The 13896-nt window shown below is 41.2% G+C and overlaps 1 protein-coding gene across 3 annotated transcripts in view; it reads right to left on the reverse strand.

The window, feature by feature from the left end:
• Nucleotides 1-13896, reverse strand: part of VEPH1 (ventricular zone expressed PH domain containing 1) — a 216077-nt gene that overhangs the window by 189138 nt on the left and 13043 nt on the right. Inside the window, exon 1 of one of the 3 annotated variants that reach the window (XM_025214958.1) lies at nucleotides 13136-13184. The exons of 1 other annotated variant lie outside the window; for it this stretch is intronic. The gene's annotated coding sequence lies outside the window, so the exon portion shown is untranslated. Of the gene's footprint in view, nucleotides 1-1198; nucleotides 1225-13135; nucleotides 13185-13896 lie in introns of those variants that run through there. One more of the 3 variants, XM_025214965.1, reaches the window with a different exon arrangement.

The raw sequence follows: 13896 nt of genomic DNA on the forward strand, positions 1-13896 counted from the left end.
CACCCACCCACCCGCCAGTCACTCCAGCACCATGTGCCAGAGTGGACTGCATGCTCCTGTCATCCTGCCTTGGGCCCAATGGCCCTGGGCACTGGCCTGGGCTCCATACTCAGTACCCCTGCCTGCCCCCCCCACCTTCCCTTCTCACCACCACTGCCACCAGCACTCATCTCTGCCCACTCCAGCACCAAGTACCAAAGCAGACCCCAAGCTCCTGCCACCCCGCCCTGGGCCACCACTGCACTCACCACTTCACTCAACAACACCATCACTGCTGCTTCTCCCCACCCCTGTGTTCAGCGTTATAGTGAAACGTGCTGAGCAGTAAGTGGAACCAGGTAGGTATTTTAAATGAGTGCTATAGCAAAACTGTGGTAAGTGAAACTGCATTAAGCAGGGATTGCTTGTACAAATTCTCAGAGAATTAGCCACAATTGACTCCCGGTAAACTTCTGCAACAGAATAAACTCTTTTGTAGATGGACACTGGGGGAGTTGTTCTTCTTAATGTAATGCTATGGGCTAAATCACATCACCAGAGGAAGATCCCGAGACTGAATTTTTCCAGTGAGGGGTAGAGGTAGTATCAAAAGAAGTAGCACCTGGAGGAGAACACTATAGTTCAAAGCTTCTCCATTATGAAAGCTAAATTTTCCCAGCCTTCTGTAAAAGCAAGTCTCCATCCTTGCAAAACGTGAAAAAGAAGTGTTGATACCAACTCTGTTAAATAAAAAACCTTTTTTTTCCAGTTATAAAAAAAATTTCATTTAAAAAATCTACTACATATACCATACATGGAACCATATACACATACTTCATTTTTAGAGCAAGTGCTATAAAAATTACATACCTGACGAACTGCAAAGGGAAAGCCACACAAGTAAACTGTTGATTAAGAGTGTCCCTGGAAAAAGGTTTTTGTTTTTCCCTGCCTAAACCTGACCTAGTAATGATTTAGTAATCATATTACTAAAAAGCATAGAGGTTTCAGTGACAGCTACAATAGAGTTGGGAATGTTATAACGAAATCATTTTTCATCAAAAATTGCCCATTTTGTTGAAATTGAAACTTTCCTAGGTTCATAGGTACCAGCCTCAACAGAAAGTTTCTTGGGTCCAGGATGGAGTTTCTTGTCACAACAGGAGAGAGGAAGAGAGCCACTGCAAAATAACCAGCAGCCCACAATTAAAGTACTCACTTGAGATATGAGTCTCAGAATCGAATCCATCTTCTGCCAGATTCATTTTAAGGACTTGAGCCTCAGTCCTAATTATGCTAGGTGAATACCTAAAAATTGGGTTATTAGTTAATCTAGGATGAGTCATTCTCTGATCTTTTGACTAGAAATTCCCTCCAGGACCCAGCTGATTGGACAACAGAGAGCGTTAGAGAAACAGATTCTACAGTTCATTGGTTATGGAACTTCTGGAGATGAGAGACTAAGGTTCAGGTACCGAATCCAGTCAATATTTCATTCTTTATAAAAAAAAAAGTATATATATTATACATAGACAAAGAAACAAACGAAGTGCTGAAGCTCCAACAAGAAAGACTGAGAGCCCACCCCAGCTACACACTAGCACATTAGCTATTCCAGAACTGGTCTTTCTTGTTTTTCACAAAAAATATCAGCGGTTTTGTTTTGTCCTGATACAGAAAAAGAAAATTTTGATATCTCTAAAATTTTCACAAAACAGGAAGATCATTTCCCACCCAGCCCTAACATACAATACAGTACCTAATAGTTGTAAGACTTAAATATTTTTTAAGGAAAAGTGCTATGGAAGTAGACATTATTGTTTTTATATACAACAACAGCAATACATATCATAATTTCATGAGCTGGGTTCACTTTCTAAGAGTTGACAATTTTTCCTCTAGAACTTAGACTCTCACAGATCAGAGGATCATAGGAAAGTAGGGCTGAAAGGGACCTCATACGGTCATCCAAATCCCTGCTCAAAGCAGGATCATCCCCAACTTCACCATCCCAGCCAAGTGTCTGTCCAACCTGCTCTTCAATATTTCCGAGGATGGAGATTCTAGCCTGTTTCAAAAGTAAACAAGACTCCTAGAAAGGATATCCTTATTATTAGTATTACTAGAAAATTGCCCATCAAGAATGATGGCAGGGCAGGCGGGAACTGAGCCTTGCGTCCAGCTCCGTGCCCCCCACAATCTGGGTCTGCTCTAACCCCACCCTGTGGCTTCCCCACCTCCACTGCTCCGGGTCCGGCCCAACTCCACCCTGGGCCACCACTCCGGCTACAGCCCACCCCCCTCCCCACAGCTCCAGGCATGGCCCCACTCCACCCCTCCTCCCCACTGCTCTGAGTCTGGCCCCACAATATCCCCTCTGCTGCTCCGGGTCTGGCTCTGCTCCACCCCCACACTGCTCCGGGTCTGGCCCCGCTCCACCACCCCGCTGCTCCGAGTCTGGCTCTGCTCCACCCCCAACCCCACCACTCTGGGTCCTGCCCTGCTCCAACCCTCTCCCCACCGCACCGGGTCTGGCCCTACTCCACTGCCCCTCTCTGCCGCTCCGTTTCTGGCCCCACTCCATCCCCCCCCGCACTCTGCATCTGCCTGGCATGCGTCCGCCTCCCTCCCTCCCTGCCAGCTGTTCTGGGGGGCGGCAGGGCTAGGTGATGGGGGTTGCCACTACCGTGATCCCCTCTCTTCGCCCTCAGGCAGGGAGGTGTGGGGAAGCCCTGCTGCTCAGGCGGGCAGGGTGTATTCACCGCCACCGCCGCAAACTTCCCCAGCAGTGGCTGAAACTTGTGCCCACAGAGACCGGGCCGCACAGCCAATCGCCACTCATCCTCTCAGTGGCGCATGCACAGTTGCCCAAAAGCATTATGGACAGACACACAGACAGACAGACTAAGCCTTTTATTATATTGGATGCAAAGATACCAGTCAGCTTCAGTAATGCACCTTGACATAAGGAGTCTGGTTGAAGCCAAGACCCAAACTTGGCAAAAAAAAACTTAACAGCCACCAGGGCATCAATGGAGTTTATCTTCACAGGAAACTAAGGTAAGCCTATAAGTAAATCATTGCAAGATAGGAGCATTTAGGGAAGCAAAGCAAGATTTTATGACACCAGCGCTTAAAAATAAAGCCTAAGTTTCCCCAAACTATTTGTGAATGCAAAATTAGTAGCAATGATATAAAAAGAAAAGGTGCAAAAGAAAAGTGACTAAAAACAAGTATTCTTTCATGCATGCACTTGTGCACACAATGGGTACCTGTAGATGTGCAGGGACATTGCTCCAATGTGGAGCTAACTCGATTAATTGAGTCTGCTGGAACGTGCTGATTAGTGCATCTCGTGTATTCAGTGTCTGCATGCTTCAAAATGGCAACAAGGGCACTTTAATTAAAGCTTGTCAAATGACAAGTTAAAGTGCCCCCACTGCCATTCTGAAGTGCGGGATGCTGACTACACAAAATGCTGCGGGCACTTTAACTAGAGAAGCAAGAAAGTTCTAGCAAGAGAGGTTGAGAGAGCTCACCCCACCTACACACCAGCACATTAGTTATTCCAGAACTGATCTTTCTTGTTTCTTGCCAATGGGCCTGATCCAACTGTGGAGGGTTGCACAGCCTGGCCTTGATCCATCTACTGGGCACACAGGCAGGAGCAAGGCAGAGTGGCCCTGATACAGAACCTTTTGGGGGAAGAGTAGCCTGGTCCCAGCCCTGACATATGGGGCAGAGGTGGGGCAGGGTGCTCCTTGATCTGGAAGCATAGGGGTGTGGGGAATGGAGCAGCCCTGATCTGGAGGCATGGGGCAGGGGCAGGGAAGCCCTGATCCAGATGCATAGTGGTGGAAGGAGGAGCAGAACATCTCCAAACCAGATATGCTGGGGGGAGCAGCCCCAGTCTGGACACACAAGTTGGAGGTTGGGGGGGGAACAGGGAGGGTGGGAGCAGCCTGGCCCATTCCAATCTGGACATGAAGGGGTAGGGGACCTGACCCTGATCCTGCTGCATGGCAATGCCCCAGGCACGGCTGGATCTGGCCATATGGAGCTTCCAGCTGTCCCCACTTCCAAAATTTCTGACCCATGGGCCAGATTTGGCCTACGAGCCAGAGGTTAAGCCCCCCTAGTATAGATCAGTAATAGTCTATGCATATGACTAAGTCACCATGACCATGGTAATGATTATTCATCATAGTACATACAAAATTACAATAAAAAGACACCATGTACTTCCCTTTAAGTACATATTCTCTGATCAATATGCATTAGGATGGCATTACAAGTAGGACAAAAAGGCCATTATATCTAAGGGGATGCTTGAATCCTAATGGACTGGCACAGTGTCATTCACAAATAGATAAGTTCCAATCTACCTCAAATTCACTTCAGAAGCATTTCCTTGTTGATGCCCAAATGGCTTTAATAATATTCATAAATCTGGTTCATTTGGTTTCTGTAAACATTTATTTGAGCAATTTTTTTGCTTTAGGAACGCTTATATAAAGTGAACACTTGAAGAAAATATGTATTTGCATGAAATCTCATAGCAGAAGTGTTTGCACTGCTATCTTAAAACCCCTTTCATTTCCTGCATTTATGTTTATAAATGTTTCAAACATCCAATCAGAGAGCAGAAGCAATTTTGACATTAGTGACCAAGTTATTACCATGAATTACAAAGAACAAACAGTCAAAGACAGACATAGTTGAAGCAAAGAACTTGAGCAGCTCAGGAAATTGACATTTACACAAAGGGCATGTTAAACTATTTCAAATAATGAAAATCAGGACAAAAAATTAAAAATATCAAATCATTGCAAAATATTTTCCCAGTCTTAGAAAAGTCTTTGCTTTAAACTAAATAGCTTTGATCAGATTGTATCCTTTTCTAAACAAAACTCCTTTGCTTAGTTGTTTTGCAGTGTATTCATTAGATTTCTTTGGATAAACATCTTGTATGTGGGGTGGGAGATGTTATTGTGGAGATGTTATTGTGCTCTCTAACTGAACACTGATGGTGAAGAGAAACGGAGTATTCAACATTCACTGCATTTAGCCTAAATGAGTCAGGTTACCTAGTATTCAGAGAAAGCATTTTAATTTTAATAATACCAACACTGACAGCTATAGTACCACTGTTGCTGAATCTGGCTTGTAAATAATTAACCGCAGTTCTATAACAACTGTTTTTTTATATCTTTATTAATTTCATAGTCATGCTGAAGCCATTTAAAGTATAATATTTAATATAATAAAAACAAATATGTGAACAGCAATGAAAAGATAAACAACAAACATTGCCTCCCCACAACCAATTTGTATCCCAGACACCTCTCCTATCAGAAGAGCTAACCAGGCAAAACCACGGAGAATTGCAGGCAAAACTAAAGGAATTCCTATTCTCAGGGTGTGCAGGATCAGCTTCCTAAAGCTCCAAGAGCACTAGCCAGAGGCAATTGGGGAGTGTGGGCAGGTCTGGGCTGCTTATGCTCTACCGGTTTTAAAGGAAACACATGTCCACCACAAAACACCAGCACGAAACCATACCACCTATGTTGCAGCATCAAATAAGGGGCATTTGTGGTGTAACAAGGAGCATGGATGTCTATTTGCTTAGTCATTGTGCCACCATAAAAATATTTACACCCTAAGTGCCATCAAGGACTCGCACTTAATCAATAGAAGAGGAAACAGAATTTTGCCCGTACAGTTGTTGGGAAACTTTGCCTTAGTAAGGACTGCAGGATTGGACTCAATAACTGAAAACATTACCATTTGCCATAACAAGATCTATCCAACATGTTTTAGTGTTCAGAACATTTGTGGATGCTTCTTTCAGCTGCATCCAGCCTTGCAAGGGAAAGGTTACATTCTAGGAACATAACACCCATTGAAAGATTTTCACTGACTTTAGTAGGCTTTAGATCAGTCTCCTGCTCCCCTATTTATACTGCAAGCTATATCATGCCGACTTCCTGGTCTAGATACAGTTGGAAAAAAGACACAACTACATAATATAATATCTTGCTTTTATTGGGGCCAATTTACAAGAGGTGTTTCTAGACAAAGGTCAAATGCAAATAAGCCCCCATGCTGAGTATGTTTATATTATTTCCTAGATTGAAATATATTATTCAGGGTTGAACATCAATGGGTGCTGACAGACATGGGAAAAAATGGTGCTTTACCGGAAGAGGAAGTGCATTAGTTTAGACCAGCTTCCCAGTGTCTTTTATAGATTAGGTGATTCAATCAGCTATTAGATAAATGCGCCAAAAAGCCCCGCTGAAGCACGCTATCTATACAGACATTGGGCGAGCTGGGTCAGACTAATGCGATGACTCTTCTGGGTATGTGCTATGCTCGGTGTGGGGGCGCACCAATTTTAAAGTAAAGAACCGTTGGGGGGGTTTATATCTGTAAGCAGCCAATGTCAGTCTAATATATCACACTATATTCATCAGTAAATCTACTTTCTAGCACCTCTTTTTTTATACTAGGTATTGTTTATGTCTGTGGGCTTTTCATTTGAAACAGCTCTTTATTACATACAAAACTTATATCCAGCTATTTACAGTAAGAGGCAATAGTTTTGCTGCAGCCCTTGCAAGTGTCTTGCAGCTGACTCCCTGTTTCCTGACCCAGAAGCTCCTCTTGACCTCACCCAGTCTCATGGGATAACATCCTTCCTGGACACTCTGTGTGTCCAGAAGGACTTGCTGTATGCCAATACTTGATGTATTCTCCACTTTAATTCCTAGGGCAGCAATCTTTGAACATTTTGGAAAACACTAATGTGCAGAGGCTGAACTCTGCAATGCAGACTTAGTCAAAACTCCAGCTGAAACTTCTGTGAGATGTTTCTGTATAAAAATATAGAATTTGTCCCTTAGTCTCCCATAAGCAAACACTTCTATAACATTTTGGAGCTGTAATTGTCCAGTCATAAGGTACATCTGCATGTGGCACTGGTTTGGCAGCCTTGTCTAGTAACAATACAGAAATCTCATTAGCAGTCTATAGGGCTTCACAAGGCTCATCTGTATCATGAAAGACAATATCTGGTATGCACCTAGGTACAGTAGAGTTAATAGAGTAAGCCAGAAGTAGAAAGTTTACATACTCTGTTTCTTTATACCAAAATCTGTTTTTAGAAAAAGTTCTAAAAGCTACTGTAGGTATATACAAGATTGTACTGCAAATGGGCAGCAACTAAACTGTTGTTAAATGACAAACTGCAAATATACTTAGCCAGTTTTTTATATATCTTTTGTGGATCACATTACATTTTTAATTATCCAGCCACATAGTTTGCTGCTTGAACTCTATGTTCTACTGACTTGAGGCAATACATTTTCAGACTACATATACTGCTTCACTAATTGAGCTGCATACTTTATGAACTGTGCTAACTGAGAAGCAGAAGTGGGTTGTTGATTTCTCTTATACCATGCTGAACTGATCCAGTTAGATTTGTGTTGTTTGAGATGTGTGCTTTATAAGTTCAGTTTCTTACTGTTTGATGTCTTCAGGGGATTGTTATATACTTTTCCTTCTTTAAGCAAGCACCTCTCTACCATCATCCATACACATTTCCCATTTCTATCAACTAACCTTTGCTTTTCCTGTTGATGAAAGTTTAAGACAGATTTAATTGTAATATTTACAGCAGTTTTTCCCAATGGGACTCCTTGAAAGGAGTCCTCCTCCTTTCAAGGTGCTTCAGTAGCTGGTCAGGTTATTCATTGTTAAGAAGAACCAGAAGGTCTTGTAGAACACCTGGAACAAGGAGGAGGAACCAGCCTAGGTAAGTGACAAATAGATCACGATGCCTTCAGCTACACTGAGGTAAAGGCTCAGTCTATTAGTAACTGAGGTTTCTACTGTCCAGGACACATATTGTCTGTTTTTGAACAGCACCAACACAATGGTCTCATTCTCATTACAGCCCTAGAGTACTACTGTAACATAAGTGATTAACAAGAACTACCACAAAGGACAGGAACTGTCAGTGAGGCTGGTGCTGGCAGTTATGCAGGGTAATCAGAAACAGCATTTCTGTATATGAATTAGTAACACATATGCATCTTGTATATGTATATGTGTATCACTGCCCTCTACTGGTTGTAGGTCTCCTTAGATATGTAAGATATGCTTGCCAGGTATACTCACTACTGTCTTGGTTTCTAAAATGTGAGCCTACATTGCTGCTCAGGAACTAAAATCTACATGTGGTATAATAACTAATAAACTACAGCCATTCTAGAGAAACATGATTTCTCCCTTTAGAGGTGCCCATTCATGCACAGTGCCTCTCAGCTAATTGCAGGTACTAACATGCTGCTCACATATAAATATTTCTCACTGCAGCTTGAAAGCAATAGTGTTCAGAAGGAAGGAAAGATAATTTAATGTCTAAATCCTTCTCAGAACTACAGATCTCTTAATGTTATATTTTGCATTTACCTGAGGCATGAAGTTCCACTGATCGCTATAGGAAATGTGAACATGGAACAAGCCTGCATTTTCATACTCAAATAGCAATTGCTACATAGTTCTGCAGCTAAGCATAGTCCTTGAAAGACAAAAAAGCCTTTCATAAGGGAATTATAATTTGTTAAATTATCAAAAAGAATGAATAGCAACCTTTATTTGGTGGTTGGGAAAGGTGGACAGTGAAAAAAGAAGACAGGAAAATTTACCTTGGCAAAATCACTGCTACAAAAAAGAGATTAAAAAATCATAGATTCCTAGAAATACAGGAATCAAGAGGTCACCTAGTTCATCCACTGTTTATCATTTCTCTTACTTCCCTTTGAATTCTCTCCAAATAAACTGTGGTGCCCAAAACTGGCCACAGTACTCAAAGTGAAACCATGCCAATGCCGAGTCGAATAATTACCTCCCATACCCTTACATGCAAGACTCCTGTTAATATACCACAGAATGCTATCTGTCTTTTTTCCCCAGAATAGTTACTGATGTTCAGTTTGTCCCCAGATCCTTTACTTCACTACTGAGGCCAAGTCAAGTATTCTAAATTTTGCATCTGTGCATCTGGTTGTCTTATGTTTATTGCTTTTCATTTGTCTGTATCAGATTCCATCTTATTCATTTCAGAGCATTTTTCCAATTTATCAAGATCATTTTTAATTCAAATTCTGTGCTCCAAAGTGCTTGCAACTTCTCCTTGGTGTCATCAATAATTTTTGGAGGTATATTCTCTATTGCATCATCCAAGTCATTAATGAAAATAAATTGTATCAGGCCCAAGACAGATTCATTTGTGACACCAGATAATAAGTTTTATGAATCTGCCAGCTAAGTATTGAGAACCTCTCTCTGATTATGCTTTTTCAGACATTTGTCCTTAGAGTGACCATATTTCCCTATGCTGAAAATGGGACACCTGGTAAGATTTGCTAGTGTTCAAGGGAGTAGTTCACTTACATATGCAAAAACAGATAAGAAATAAGCAATATAGTGAAACACGCATAATATCACTTCAAAGAGACTGAATGGGTTTGACTTCGTAAGTTAATTAATGCAGTAGCTTCCCCCCTACAAGCAGCATAAACAGTCAAAGTACGTACTTACAATAAAGTAGTTATTTATGTTTTTCAATGTCTTGCTGTTCTCCAGGGTGTGAAGTTGCCAATTGTATTTCTATGATTATGCTATTTTTGGAGGGTCTGCTTGCCTTTCAGTAGCTTGTCACAGAACACAGTACAATCAAGATCAAACTTAACTTGCCACAGATAATATAGCCTCATGGTGAAGGCATTCAGACATGATTTTTCAGGAAACCACATATTGTTCATTATTGAAAAGATGCATTCAATGTGCTGCACTGCCTAGAAAATACAAATTCCATAACCTTAGCTAGGTCTTTATACTGCCTTGTTGTCCGTCTCTTGAAAAACATTCGGTCACCTTTCAGCAACAGGTATTCTCTGACTTCCAGTCAGAAAGATGATGAGGGATGATTGATTTTGCATTGGCATTCATCAGAAAGACAATTCTCATCCAACATACTTAAGGTGGGAATCCTAGTGTGGCACGTAAAGAGGCTGTTTTGTATTTTGTCCCATACCGGCATATTTCTCAGCAGACCCCACTCAAGCTTTTCAGGGCACCCAAAGGCAGGTTTCTAGTACTCTAAGTAGGGCAGGCATGTTTTATAAAAATTGTCAACTGCATTGTAAAATTTTTCTTCCTTCATTTGCCCACAATCTACAAGAGATTGCAATAGGTTTTTTGTTTCTGTTGTGTCAAATCATTCTGTAAGCCTTTCCACAAAATTACCCTGCAGGGAACGTACCTGCAGCACAACTTCTGTCACTGACTGTCACAGGAAACCATCCCCAGGGTAGGCTGTAAGCCTCTGGAGGCACAAAACATTCTCTTTTTGCCCTGCTCAGTCTGGGAACAGTCTCCCCTCTACTCGCCTGCCATGTCTTGAGGTTCTTTATGGTTATAAGAGAGAGGCTGCCTCAGGGCTTCCCAAGCCTGGTCTTGCTCTAAGGAACACCTAGTGGTGGTGGTCCTTTACCATAAGGGCTAATTGCATGGCTCCATACCTCCCCTACACCATGCCCCATGCCTTGCAAATTTTGAGTCACTAATCAGATTGGACATTTGTCCCTTTGTCTCCAGGCCACTCTAGGTCTTCCTTCTTTTGTTGGGGTTTTAGTCTTCCCAGCTTCCACCCCTCTGCTCTGACTGGTTCCACAGCCCAGGTCTACTGCTCTAAGCCTGGCTTCTAGGCCCCAGCTCTTGCTCTGCCTTGACCCTGCCCCCAGGAGGGCCCAAGACAAGCACATGCTCCTAGGACACAAATGGGACCTCCAAACCACCCCTTTAGTCCCAAACCCAAGCCACCAGTCTTAACATGGAAAAATGGAGGAAACTAAATCTCTCTCTCTCTCACTCTCTCTCTCATTTCCAGGCCTGCAGAGCTGCTTTCTTCCAGCTTCTTTGTACATTCAAGAGCTCCCCACTCAATAACTCCAAGGGTTGGCCCTCCTTAACTGGCTGGATCCCAGGGCTTATATAGCTCTGGCCTGAGCCCTCTCCTGGTTATGTGAGGCCCCAGTCAGCTGACCTGCCTACAAAGCTATCCTTTAACCCCTGCTCTGCTGGCTGGGCTCTAAAAACTGTGCCCTTAAAGGGGCTGCACCACTTCCCAATAACAGAGCCAGGGTTCCTCATTACATCAACAAATCATTTTTCTTGGTTGCCTCTACAGTCTTCTGAAATGTGTCTGTTTGTTTACTGGCAAAGGAAAGGCACAATTTAGTGCTACGGTCACTGAAGACTTTCTTTAGCAGTGTCAAACATTTGTCTTTAGAAAGGAAATATACTTTAAGCCCATCAAAAATCAACAAAATTCTGTCCAGCGCTGGTCCCAGTGACAGGAATCATGTGATGCCATGTTCTAGTAATTTAAAATACTCAGGATTGACAAATCGACAGAAGTCTTGCAGCTCTTCAACATGTACAGTGTAAGTGTGAAACTACGTATAAACCTTTACAGCAAAGCTATCCAAATCTGTGGGAAGACAGTCAACTGCAGTTTGGAGGCAGTTATGTATAATATAAGCACCACAACAGATACCAAAAATCTTGTTTCCTAGTTTTCCTTGGAGTTTTTACCACAAATTATTTCAGTATTGCTAGCACCACCACATTAGTGTTGGTGTTATCTGCACAAATTCCAACAAGCTTGGCCCTAAGAGAGTACTTCTCAATCACTTGCTAGAGAAATGCAGACTGCACATCAGATGTTTCACCTAACAGAAAATAAAACTCCATTATTTTTGTGTTAACTCCCCTAACTGGAAGAAAATAGCATACAAGAACAGGAAATAGCTTTTGTTCCTTTTAGTTCGATGCATCCACACTAGTGTAACAAATGAACACTTCTCCAAATCACAATGCACTTCTGTGTGTTTACACATGCATTAACGGGCTTTAGTTAATGCACATTAAATCTAGTACCTCCATTGTGAGATACTAGGAAAATGTGCATTACCCTGTGTAATGCACATTAATTAAGAACACTGTTTTTAAGTGACACATTTTAATGCATATTGACTAAATAGCATTTTTGTCAGTGGTGCTTTAATGTGCATTAAAATAGGCTAATGCACATTAAAGCACACGTGTAGACATGCCCTAATACTTTGTAAGTTATTGCTTCAGATTTTGTGCAAGCGGACGACAATTTAGGTTGGTAGAGTTTCTTAATTAATTGTGATATATAGTCACTTCACCTGAAACCGTGCCATGATGCACAGAATGGTAAGCAAACCCTCCCTCACTAGCAAAAATTTGATTGGCTTCTGTGTTTTACTTTAAAAATTCTGAAACACTTGGAGTTGTACACTTCTTTCAGCCTCTATAGACAGGTGATGTCAGACCCCAAGGTATTTTCTTGTGGGAAGAATGAGCTAGATGATTTTAAAATACTGTTTATGGTCTTGTTCATTTTTTAATTAAATAGAAAAAAATAATTTATCATTTAGTTAAAATTTTAGACACTAGACTAATGAGGAAAATGATGTGGCTAGACAAATCAGTGCTAGAGAAATCAGATTAACACTTTCAAAAATATATGGTATTTTACCCACATTTAATCTCACTTTTGAAAGACAAACTCACCACAAAACACCTACTGTATCTGGGGAACTCAATACAGTAACAATTATAATAATTTAATAATCATATAACAGACTGGTTTGTCTTTCTTTAGGACCCATGGAGCAATGGAGATATTCAGTTCTGCGGTTAGCAGCTGGACTTCCAATCTAGTCCAATTGAGTTTAACCATACAGGTCAATTTTTCCTTCTAGTCAAACTAGATTACCCTTCTACTCTTCACTTAGCAGGAAATAAATCTCTGTTCCTCTGTGTGGCTGGAAGGAACTATGATGAAGGATAAGAGACAAAAATATACAAAGGACATCAAGGATATAAAGATCTTTCAGAAAAGCTAATAGGTGGTCTCTTGCTCTATACCAGAAAATGATTCAAGCTTAAATTCACTATGTAAGCAACAGATACAGAATTCGATGCTACACACATGCCTGATCGAAGACCTTTGAAAATGATGGTAGTGTGTGGGCACTTAATCAAGACCCACCTGGCTAAACTGAATTACATGTTCACATGCTTCACTGAGTCAGGACTGTAGGACTCATCCCCAGTCAAATCAGATCCTATGACAACAAAAATAGGAATTAAAGGTCAAATTAATTTTTAATGCATCTGGTTGCAATCTCACTTAAGTCAAAATGTGATTTTGGCCCACTAATGTCAGTGTGCCATTGTAAGTGTCAGGAGACCCTGGTTTAGGATTTTGATGGTTAAACCAGATGAAATACAATTTTGAACAGAACGTGTAAATCTCTTGGGGTTAAAACCAATTGTCCAAATTCCACATTCTTATTCACACCTGCCATTTTTGCTCAAGAGCTCTTTTGTCTACTTGGTCCAACAAGCTTTGTAGCTCTGAGGTGAGCTTTGACAGCTGACAGGATAGATATGAATGACACCTAAACCATCAAAGTAATTTCTAATATCATGTCTATTTTCTCAGTCATATAAACACAAAACATATTTATTGTAAAAATATCAACTTTTCACCTGGGGAAAAATAAATTACAGTCATGATTTTGCCTTTAGAAAATAAGAAATGCCCACTATGTGCACCACATCTTATTGAGACTGGTAATGTCAACTGAATTCCTGTATGCAAACACAGAAACTGGAGACATTTTATTTTTTAATATCAAGGCAACAAGGAAATAAATGGTAACACTTAGACTAATGTATTATTTATTCTGTTACATGACAATGGAACAAAAAATGCATCCATAAATATATAATGTTGTACACCACTCT

This window comes from Alligator sinensis, unplaced genomic scaffold, assembly GCF_000455745.1.
Source record: "Alligator sinensis unplaced genomic scaffold, ASM45574v1 scaffold60_1, whole genome shotgun sequence".
NCBI classification, from domain to species: domain Eukaryota; kingdom Metazoa; phylum Chordata; order Crocodylia; family Alligatoridae; genus Alligator; species Alligator sinensis.